We start from the raw sequence: 11,514 nt of genomic DNA on the forward strand, positions 1-11,514 counted from the left end.
GAAATATTATTAATTACATTCAATATCATTAAATAAAATTAATACTCATTAATTTAGCTCGATGACAAGGGGCAGAGTCATCTTGGAATATGACATCATCAGAATTTGAAAGATGGTTTTCCATTGATGGGATAAAACTTTCTTCTAGAATTTTTTTATATGCTATTCCATTAATGGAACCTTGCACAAACTGTATTCGACCAATTCCATAATAATAAAAACATCCCCAAATCATGTGGCTTGGGGGATGCTTCACTGTCTCAGGGTACATTTTTGGTCGAATCTTTCTCCAACTTTTCTTCGAACATACGGAAAACCATTGGAGCTGAAGAGGTTAAATTTCGACTCATCAGAAAATATGACTTGTCTTCAATCCGATTTCGTCCAATTTTTGTGATATTTCGACCACTCTAATCGTTTTTTCATCATTGTCTTCGTAAGTAATGGTTTTTTCGCAGGTTTCCGAGCGTGCAGTCCAGCTTCTCTGAGTCGTTTTCTTAAGGTTACATCACTAATTTCAATTGAAAATTGATCCAAGATATCTTTTCTTATCTCTACAGCAGTTGTGAACCGTTGCTGTAAAGATAATAGAGTTATCAGGCGATCTTGTCTCTCGGATGTGCATCTTTTCGGTCCTGTCCCCTTCTTACGATGAAAAGTTCCAGAATCCTTTTTCTTTTTCATTATTCTTGACAAAGTAGATACAGATCGTCCCATTTGTTGAGAAATTGATCGCAATGAATGTCCAGAGTCTGCCAAAGCCGCGATTTTTATATTCTCCTCCAATGATAGTTGAGTATATTGTCGCATGGTATTTTTATTTTCAACGATTTCGATCCGTACACCTCGAAAACTCACACTAAACTGAATTCAAATTGTAGAAAACAATCACATTTAAAAGACCCGATCGTTAAAAACCACACACCTAAAGGGACAATATTTTTAGTGCCCAAAAATCGTAAGATCACAAGTGTTCCGGTTTCCGAAATCGTGACGGTATATGTATAGGTACATAATATAAACACATCGATTTTTCACAGAAAAAAATGTTAACTAAAAATGTTGATTGTCTTGCTTTGAAAGATATTTGCAAAACTCGTTTATCCTTTAAAATTATTTAACTATTACTTTTATTGATAAAAATATATAAATAAAAAATGAAATAGTTAAAATTCATGTATGTACTCATTATACATAATACACCCCCCACAAATTTTGCCCCCCCTCCCCCATGGGAAAAGCTGAAATAACGCCCCTGCTTATATAATAATAAACATGATAGATATATACCTATATTTTTTTTTTTTATGAATTATACATATGTATTAATTTATGTATAGTTTGTTTCTTTTGTGTTATATTTTGTTGACCATTGTGGCGCATTAGGAATTCATGTAATGCCACAATGGTCTCAACTTTAAAAATAAAATATATATACTTGTGTTTTTTTAAAGAGAAAACTATTCTGGTGTAAAAATCTTTTCAAAACAGTAGACTAGGCTAAAATATTCCATCTCGTATCCAAATGATTTTTCAAGCTAACAACGATGATATTATTTGGGGACGCGACAATTGGTGCAAGTCCAAAAGGTTCCCATCTATTTATTAAGTGGTGAAATAAAATTAAAAACAGTTTGTAAGGTTCCAAAAATAGAACTCAAAACTCAAAAGTATTAAAATTAAAACATGCATAACGATGCCTCGAACAAACTACATATCTAATCGAAAAATATAAAATGGATATTTGAAAAACACATCGAATTCAACTTAAAATTAAAATGTTTTATTAAAAAATGAAATAGATGAGCTCCCATTTGCCAAGGCCTCGCTACGGTGATGTTTGAAACCTATAAAACAGGTGTTTAACATTTTTTCGCATTGATCGTTTGTTTAGAGCTCCTTTAAAACGATTTTGATATACAATTCCATCCAACGGACATTGCTATTTGTTCTGGCGAATTTACTTGTGACATGAAAAATTAAATTATATAAGTTGTAATATGAAAAATTACAATCTTAAATGAAATTAATGAATAATAATATTTAAATTCGTCCAAGGTGGGTGACTGGCACCCCCTTGGATCCGCCAGTAACTCCTAGGGTATAAATAAGAAAGTTTAAACAGACATATCTACTTACATACATTTTTTTGTATTTGTTTCGGGAAGAGGAAAGTATGATCCATCGGACTTTTGCTAAGATAACAACAGACATTGCTATGTATTTGTTCTGGCGAATGTACTTCAGATTTTTATACTCTCCATTTTTTATTAACACTGACATTTAATATTATATGTAATACGGAACATTCCGATAGTAAAATACTTGCCGAAAACTGATTTGTATACCAACAAAATTGATTAAATTGCTGGCCTTTTGATTTGTTGCCATTAAGAACTCCTTAATAATAAATATCAGTTCCACTCCTTGTCTCACTCTTCATTGGCGGTTGCCTCGTCCTCCCACCCACTCCCACCCACTCCACCCACTCCCACCCACCCAGTCTTCTGTTGCCACGCCACAGGTATGTGCGACTGCGATTGCTTGTTACACAAACACTAATTAGTCTTTTCAATAAAAAGTTAACCAATCCAACAAATGTAATGTAATCTAAGATTCAAATGTAATGTAAGACTGCCGAAATGTAATCCACTGCACGATTCCCCGACTCTCGCCTTCAGCTCCAAATTGTGCAGATCCAACCGACTTTTGCTAAAATAACGATTTTCTTATTTTGCTCATTTAATTATTATTCCAAATGCCATTTCTGAATAGAGCCGAGTCATTGAACTTTTTAAAATAATAATTTCAGAATTTTGCATCGCTTTCTTGTCGAATAGCAATATGTATGTGTTATCTCGAGACGGGTTTTTAATCTCTAGCAGGTTCCAATTACAGTATGCCAATTTTGTATTCAACCATTATCGTTATACATATACAACCACATATATCGTTATGATATACAACCACATATGTATTTATACACAGTGGCGGACTGGGACTGAAATTAGTGCATGCCAGGCTGAGTCAAAGGGGGCCCACCCAGGGTTAAAAAAATGTGTCCCCCCCCCCCATATAACAAAATGTTCTGCTTTCAATCACGCTAAAAATCAAGGGTAAAAAAATAAATGAAAAATTTTCAAAAATGGGAATAAACAAATTTAGGTACACGAAAAATGGCAAAAGCAAAATAGATCCATAAATTACATTGTATACTTCATTTTAACCTTGTCCTAGGTAAATATAATGCATCATAAAAGAATGCGGCATAAAAGCGGCTTTTAATTTCGGTAGAAAACACTCAGGGACGTCATTTCAGCTTTTTCTTGGGGGGGCAGGCAAAGATTGGTCAGATTTCAAAAAATCTTTTTTATATCGGAATAAAAATGGAAAATATTCTTTGCATACACCTTATTGAGTTATAAAATATGAAAAAAATAAGCTTATTTTTTGAAAAAATAATTATAAAAAAATATTACGTAAAAAGCGCCGCAGACGATATTTTTTTTCCAAAAATCTTCACATGATCAACAAAAATCGACCATCTAACTGAGTCACTAAAAAACTATCTTAATTTCTACCGAATATCTTTTCACTTTATCTATGTACATATGTACGTAATAACAATAGATAAAGTTTTGTGATCATGCAAAAATTTGAACTCAGAATCGATCACTGATCACGTTAATATACGAACTTTCGGAAAAATAAACGTTACACATTGTTTTTGAGACAAAACAAAGTAAAGGGGACCTTTCTCACGATTCGCTCTATAGGATGAACAATTTCTAAGAATTTTACCCAACTTGTTTCGAAATAATAAAATCTTTTTTTTTCAAAGCACATAGCAGCGATTATTTTATTAGTTAACCAAAAGTAACATACATAAGAAATAAACGTAGACCCATAGTATCTCATTAATCATTGAATTCATAATATTCACACTATTCCTTAATTTAGGGGGGTGAGTGCCCCCTATAAAAAATCCATAATACTTTCAATTAATGTTAATCGAAAATCAGAATTTTGGGGAGGGGGCTCCTATCCTATATTTCTATATATGTACATGGATGTGTCTAGATTAGGAATAGATTTTATATTCGGAAACTGTTTAAAATTGTGTATTTAAATCTTACTATATCGTCGAAGCATACTCAAATGTTATTTTGAAAGTATGAAGTAAATTTAAATCGCTGGTTGATGATGAATCGTCCTATCAAAATTGTTTTAAGCAATTCAGTTTATATTATTCACGGAAATTTGTTTATTCCCATTTTTATTGCAGTAGGTAGTTGTTATATATGTAGGTATTGGTATATGCATAATCTTGAGGTTGGAAATGGGCCCGGCAAAAGCGCCCACGCAAATTTTGAAACTTACATATCGAGTCTAATAAAAAAAGTTAACCGATCCTTGGGCTGTTAAAGCAGGTATTAGTTTTTTAAATTGTTTTGTTGAAATGCCCAAACTTTAGGTCCCAAAGTGCAATATCCTATAAATTTTTACACACGTGAAATAATGAAAAAGTTATTTAATTTTACTGAGGGCCCATATTTTCTAACAGTCGGTGGGGCCCACATGCCATCGGGCATGTTCGCTTGTATGGCCAGTCCGCCACTGTTTATACACAATTCATTCGCACAATATCTAATACCATCTAAACACTGTTTACAGACCAACCAAAGGACGCGTGTTGGCGCCACAGCTTGGAATGGGTCATATCTACCTGCAGAGGTGTTAAATTCAACGAGTCCGTCCTCCGATTGAGCGAACATCCCATCTGGCCATCTCGATTTGGGCCTTCCGATTTGCTGGACCCTTTTGTTTCGAAACTCTCTTTTTTTAGATTTAATCTGCCGAAGATTGTTCTATTAAGCTAAATCTTACCTTTTTCAAAAAAGAAAAATCATCATGCAAATACAGGATGTCATAAAATCATTTAATCTTATTGCCATTACAAGATTCAATTCCCATCGATCTAATTTGCAAAATGGTGTCGTTTATTTAAAAGAAGATCTCGAATTTACATTTTATTTTATCTAATTTGCACCTATGTATGTACATATGTAGATACATACATATGTAAAGCTGCGTTCAATTTTATTTGTAAAAAAAAATATATTTCGTAATTATTTATATTTGTAAATAAAATTGAATTTATAAAAAAAATATTTCTTTATATTTCCTACAACAGTGTTCTGTTTCTTACCAAGTGAGCAGTTTTTAAGCGTAGTTTATATTTTGAGAGTGAACCTTTTTTTATCGACTAATAAAGAACGAATACTAGTCAAGAAAGTGATATTGTTCTTGCATCTTTTGAAAGGAAATAGCTGCAATAAATCTTTATGGTATTTTAGTACCATAAGTACTAATTTAACCAAAAAAATATCGGTTCGGTTTCGGTTTTGGTTCCGGCAAATATAACGGTTTGTCCGGTTTTCGGTTCAGTTCCAGTTCGGGTCACTGATTTTAAGTAATAAAAAAAATTTGAACAATATTTAATAACCGGTACTAGAACCTTTGTCTTGTGTAAATTTCCCTACATTTGTATTCAATTTGTATTGAAAATGCTCTCATAGCCGGTATGTGTAAACATGTATGTACTTTCAGTTATCGATTTTTTTTTTTATCATTATATCAAAAAGTCATTATTAATTTTTTTTTGCGTTATTTCTTATTCTACATTTGCTTACACAGTTCTGAATACATACGACTGGCCAAATTTTAAATCCTTCGCGTGCGAGCTAAATTTTTATAATTAGGTTCGTCGTTCCTGAACTTAATGCATTATGTGAAAAGATTGTCATCCATCGGCATTCGTTTGCAGTACGATAAAGTAGAAATCAGCTTTACCGACTGTCACTTCTAATAATGCCAACTAGCGGTACTTTAGTTGCATTTAACATTTAAAAAAAGAGAAATAATTTATTTTTCGTGTCATAAATTTGAAACCGAGTATGATTAATTATCACTCTCAAATAATTCTGAAACGTAAATAAAAAAAAAAATGATGAACAGGAGAGGGGGAAGAAATAAATTTTTAGAAAGGCATTAATAGGTATGCTCATCGATTGTGGTGCTAGCGTCAATTCAATTGTCATTTGACAGATGTCATCGTTCACATAACCTCAAAATGTCATTCGGCAATAGGTAATTAGCACTTGTTTTGATTCGGTTCACATCATTTTCTTACACGCTACAATCTAAAACCACTTCGCAATATATTTGAATCTTTGTGTATATTTTATCTCTATTATATTTACGTATGTACATATACGAAAATTTTGGTATAAAGATATCAATGAAAAGATACAAAATTGAGGTTTCGATACAATTCTAAAATACTTTAGTATTTGTATGCTATTTAGATCTCTTACTTTTCAATCAAACTTCTATCTATGTATGTCCGTGTATACAACTTTTTTAATATCAACAGGAATTCCAGTACAGAGATTTCATACAAATTCAAATTGAATTTGTATAATTTTTTGTAAAGGAGAAAAATAACCATTCAGGCACAATTTTAGAGCATTGTGACGATTATGTGACGTTAGTTTTAATTAGATTTATTTTTATATTTCAGTGAAGTTTATGATGTGGTAGTAATTGATGGCGGACCGGCTGGTCTCACCAAGCTTTTTGAAAATGGGTAGGAAGCTTTGCCGTTGGAGGCCGGCAATCCGATAGACGAACGAGCAAACAGCTTGCCACTCGGAGACGCTATTACAGATCTCGGAGCTGAATGGTTATTATAAATTGTTATTTATATTGATATGCATTTATTTACTTTACTATATAGTCTTCATTGTCAAATGGCTCGGTGTCACGGTGAAGAAAATAATGTCATATTTGAAATGGTCAATGATAATAACCATGTAGAGACTTCCGGGATGGCCGGATTGAACGATGATTCCACTGGGAGTTAATTATTCAATGAAATATCGGAAAAGATGAGCTTACTGTGTTATGATATGACCAGGGTTGCCAGACTTCCCCATCTGAGCGGGAGTTCAACAGACAAATCCCGAGTCCCGCACTGCCTCTGAAAATCCTGACTTCTTAAAACAAAATGTAATTCTTGTAATTGTATCCAAAATATTTTATTAACTGTGATTCCTGTGGATTATTAAGTAACTATTTTTTATATGTTCTCTTCTACATATATATATATATATATATATATATATATATATATATATATATATATATATATATATATATATATATATATATATATATATGTGTGTGTTTGTACTTATTTATATACATTATAATTTAATTAAAAATATTTTTTCCTTTATATCTTCATTAATTCGTAAGCTTCTTTGTTTTTCATTGTTCGAAATAGTGAATGTTCCGATCTGTGATTTTGGAAATCTGGCAACCTAGGATATAGCGTATGAGGAATTGGAAAGAGTAGCCACTGATTCCGAATCACTCGGTGATAACTGAACAGTCGTGTGACTGGCTTGAAGGGACCTCCAATCTAGAATATGTACTTCCAAGATATTTCTGCATCAAAATTTTACTGTGTCAAAGCAAATAGCAACAAAGAACTCTGATGATGGCTTATATTGTCAGAAAAAAAAAACACTGACATACATCCTTGAATAGTATATTTTTCGAAAAATTTCCCTTGCAAAAGTTTATATGGTATTACAAAAAACTGCTAAAAATCAACGAACTTATAACTTGAATTCAGTCTGCCCTGATCTTCACTTTCAGCTTATTTCGGTATTAATAAACGAGAAAAGGATCCAGCATACCAGCATGAGAAAAGAATCCACAAAAAAGACTACAAAGTATGAAAAAGACCCGCCTAATGTTTCTACTGCATCCTTCAGATGTAATTCTTCAGATAGTGAATAGAGTCAAAATTATTTTTATTTCTATTATTATATGGACATTAGGTACAACAAACGAACATTTGCTGAGCGGCGTACTTTGCTGCTCGAAAATCAACAACTACATAAAAATGAAAGGCGATTTGGATTTATTAAAGAAGTTGAACAAAATAGTTGACTTTATAATTACCATCATCAAGATTACAGCAATAGAAGAATGACAGAATTGATATGGACTAATATTGGCGAAAAGTTTAATGAATCTGGGAAGATATAACATTTATTATTTGCATAAATATATGAATTAATGGGCTAACTGTGTTTTGTGAAATGCTCACATAAATATTCCCTGTTTTGAATGGCATCATTACCCGGCCTTCTTTGATAATTGTCATGATAGCGACTAGAACTCGCCGTTATTGTTTTCAGTTTTTGAAGTAAACTGATATTTTTCGTTCATCTTAATGAAGTTGTGAAGTATGCAAGTAGTTTTAACAATTTTAACAGATTTATCCAATGAACAGGACAAATACACGGTGTTTCAAATACACGAAACTTTGATACAAGTACGAGTATACAAAAAGCGCATTCGACCTCTAGATAAACGGTAGTTAAATATTGTTCAAGACTCTTCCATTATGCAGTCTCATAATATTGGTGCAAAGGGGAAATCCTTCATCCGCCACAAAATAAAAATTGAATGGTCGTCCAAATTCTTCTTCTCCTATTAATGGCATCGACTCTGGGATTTTTTAAGTATTATTTGAAAGTGCTTGGCCTAATCTGCAGTTACGAAATACTCCAGAATCACTATTTCTGCCATAATCTCCTACGTCAATACTTGTAAATAGTCCATCTGCATCTGCGCATGCCATAAGATGAAAAGAGAAGTACTCTTTATGATTAAAGTAACTACTTCCTGAATTCGCTGGCGAATGTGTTTGCCATCATGTTATGACTGCAAATGTAGTGAAACCCCGGTGTGCGTGTTTACGTCGCATTTAACGTTAAGTGCTAAATGTGACGAAGCAAATACAGTGAAGCATTTACAGTGTGCATGCTGATTGATGCATCTTTGGTGTGCGGCCTGACTAAGGAGTTCAAAAATTGGCATAAAATACTGTTCAAAGGCATTTAAGTCATGTTTTTAAAGATTGCCAATGAAATTGTCTCTCATCAATGAGTAATCGTTTTGTGAATGTTAATTTTCAGATACAAAGACCCGTTGAATGCTGAAAATTATGTTGGCGTGCCGAGATCAATCATGGATCAGACGCTGGAATGGTTTCACGAATTGGAGAATTCGCTCAAAGCATCCGATACTTGGTTCGACATAGCCGTCAGTACTTACTCTTACTCTTAATGTAATATTGAACACTTCATTATAAATTACGTTCAACAAAAATACTCACCTTTATTGGTTTATTCTTATTGTATTATTTTTATTTTTACTTTATTTTATTTCCATCAGTACCTAATGGTTTTTTGTTTTATATTATACTAGCTGTATTACCCGGCTTCGCTCAGTATTTATAATATAAACCACTTAAACATGACTAAGCAAATAGTAAACATTTAATTAAAAAAAAAAAAAAAAACATTTTTTTTTTGCCTTCTAGGGCTTCGCCCTCGGCGCCCCTCTGAGCCTTTGCCTTCTAGGGCTTCGTCCCTCCACGCCCCCATGAGCAATTGCCGTTTAGGGCTACGCCCCCATGATCAGTTGCCTTTTAGGGCTTCGCCCCTCCGCACCCCCATGATTAAATGCCGTCTAGGGCTTCGCCCCCATGATCAGTTGCCGATAAGGGCTTCGCCCCTCCACGTCCCCATGATTAATTGCCGTCTAGGGCTTCGCCCCCATTATCAGTTGCCTTTTAGGGCTTCGCCCCTCCGCGCCCCCATTATTAAATGCCGTTTAGGGCTTCGCCCCATGATCAGTTGCCGTTTAGGGCTTCGCCTCATAAGGCTGCGCCCCATGGGGCTGCGACCGATAAGGCTGCGCGCCATAAAGTTGCGCCCCATCGATTTTTTGTATAATTGTTTCTTTTCTTTTCCACTACTGGTTTTATTCTTCAATCGTGTTTCTCAGACTAACAAATGCGTCGTTATTAACACTTTGTCGTCGGGTAACGGAGATTACAGTCCTCAGTGAATTGTTGCTAAACGTCGGGTGACTGTAATCTACATTTTGAAATCGTGTTCACCGATCGTGATTTACGTGAAGATTTTTTATATAACCAACATTTTTTATACAAATAAATTTTTAAGGAGAATTTTTTTTTAAATTTGCCCAACTTCTATATAATTGCAAAATTTAAAATACAATGATTTTTAATATTTTTCTAGCAAATAAAATTTCATGATAGAAAAATATTAAAAACTATTTCCATCGTCTTTCTGATGGACATGATTGCAAAATTTAAAATATTGTTGCGTAGGGGTGGGTGGAGGATCCAAGTAAAAGGCCAACAGTCGTTTCACAGCATTTATTGATGATTCAGGAGATACACGCAGTGTCACTGCTAAGTCCAGAATGACATGATATCGCCTACGTACCGCCTTATAAGGGGTAGATCTCTCAGGACGTCTAATCTGTTTACCTACTGTATAGTCACGTATTCGGATATGTATTCCCACGGTATGAGAAGTGCAATCATTGTTTAGCTTTCATGCACTTAGCTTGTCGCTAATCCCTAAAACCACTTACACCGGTCTCACGGTCTCTCAGGACGTCTAATCTGTTTACCTACTGTATAGTCACGTATTCGGATATGTATTCCCACGGTATGAGAAGTGCAATCATTGTTTCATGCACTTAGCTTGTCGCTAATCCTTAAAACCCACTTATACCAGTCGCACGGTATGCATTTAGTTAATCCGTTAACAGATATCCGTTACAGATAATCTTTGAACGGTCACAGTCTCTGGGATTCTATTTGCTTAATCCGCGGCGTACGTTACAATATAATCTTTTTTGGACAGGGATAACCAACCTTTTTTTATACAAAGAAATTTTTAAATAGAGAAAAAATCTAAAAATATTCCCATCATCTTTATTTATTTATCAAAATAACAAAACTGCTAATACATATAACACAAAATAACAAAAACAAATTATAAAGCATCTTCCACAAAGGTATCCATTAACACCCTTCAAGAAAGCAGCAATGTTATTAGAACTTCTAATGCCTTCAGGAAGGGCATTATACATTTGAACACCTCTGTGAAAAACACCTCCTGCAGTTTTAGCTTTCTTAACTCTACCTATAATTAATTTATTTCTATTTCTTGTTTTATAATTATGTATATCTCTATTCCTAACTAAACTTAATTTACAATCCAAATAAATGCCCAAATACTTAATATTATCTACTACTTCTACCACTCTCCCATCCATAATCACATCACTCACAACTTTTTTATTATTCATCCACATCATCTTAGTCTTACTTAAGTTCACTTTCAGTTTATTCTCACATAACCAATCACTTAAATACCGTAATTCCCTAAACATCATCACCTACAATATAAACTAACGTATCATCCGCAAACATATGAAGGTTTAAGGTTTGCCGAACCTTTTCTACAAAGCATTTACAACAATTGAACAATGAGCGGCACCTTGGCTATCCGTACTCTGATAATAATTTTTGAACTGGGATAACCAATCTTT

General features: G+C 33.7%; 1 long non-coding RNA gene across 1 annotated transcript; it reads left to right on the forward strand.

The window, feature by feature from the left end:
• Positions 1-6,087: 6,087 nt before the first annotated feature.
• Positions 6,088-11,202, forward strand: LOC143921130 (uncharacterized). Its single transcript, XR_013261399.1, has 3 exons — positions 6,088-6,150; positions 6,584-6,745; positions 9,057-11,202. It is a non-coding gene; the product is annotated as an uncharacterized LOC143921130 (long non-coding RNA).
• Positions 11,203-11,514: the final 312 nt, after the last annotated feature.

This window comes from Arctopsyche grandis, chromosome 2, assembly GCF_051622035.1.
Source record: "Arctopsyche grandis isolate Sample6627 chromosome 2, ASM5162203v2, whole genome shotgun sequence".
Classification (NCBI taxonomy): Eukaryota; Metazoa; Arthropoda; class Insecta; order Trichoptera; family Hydropsychidae; genus Arctopsyche; species Arctopsyche grandis.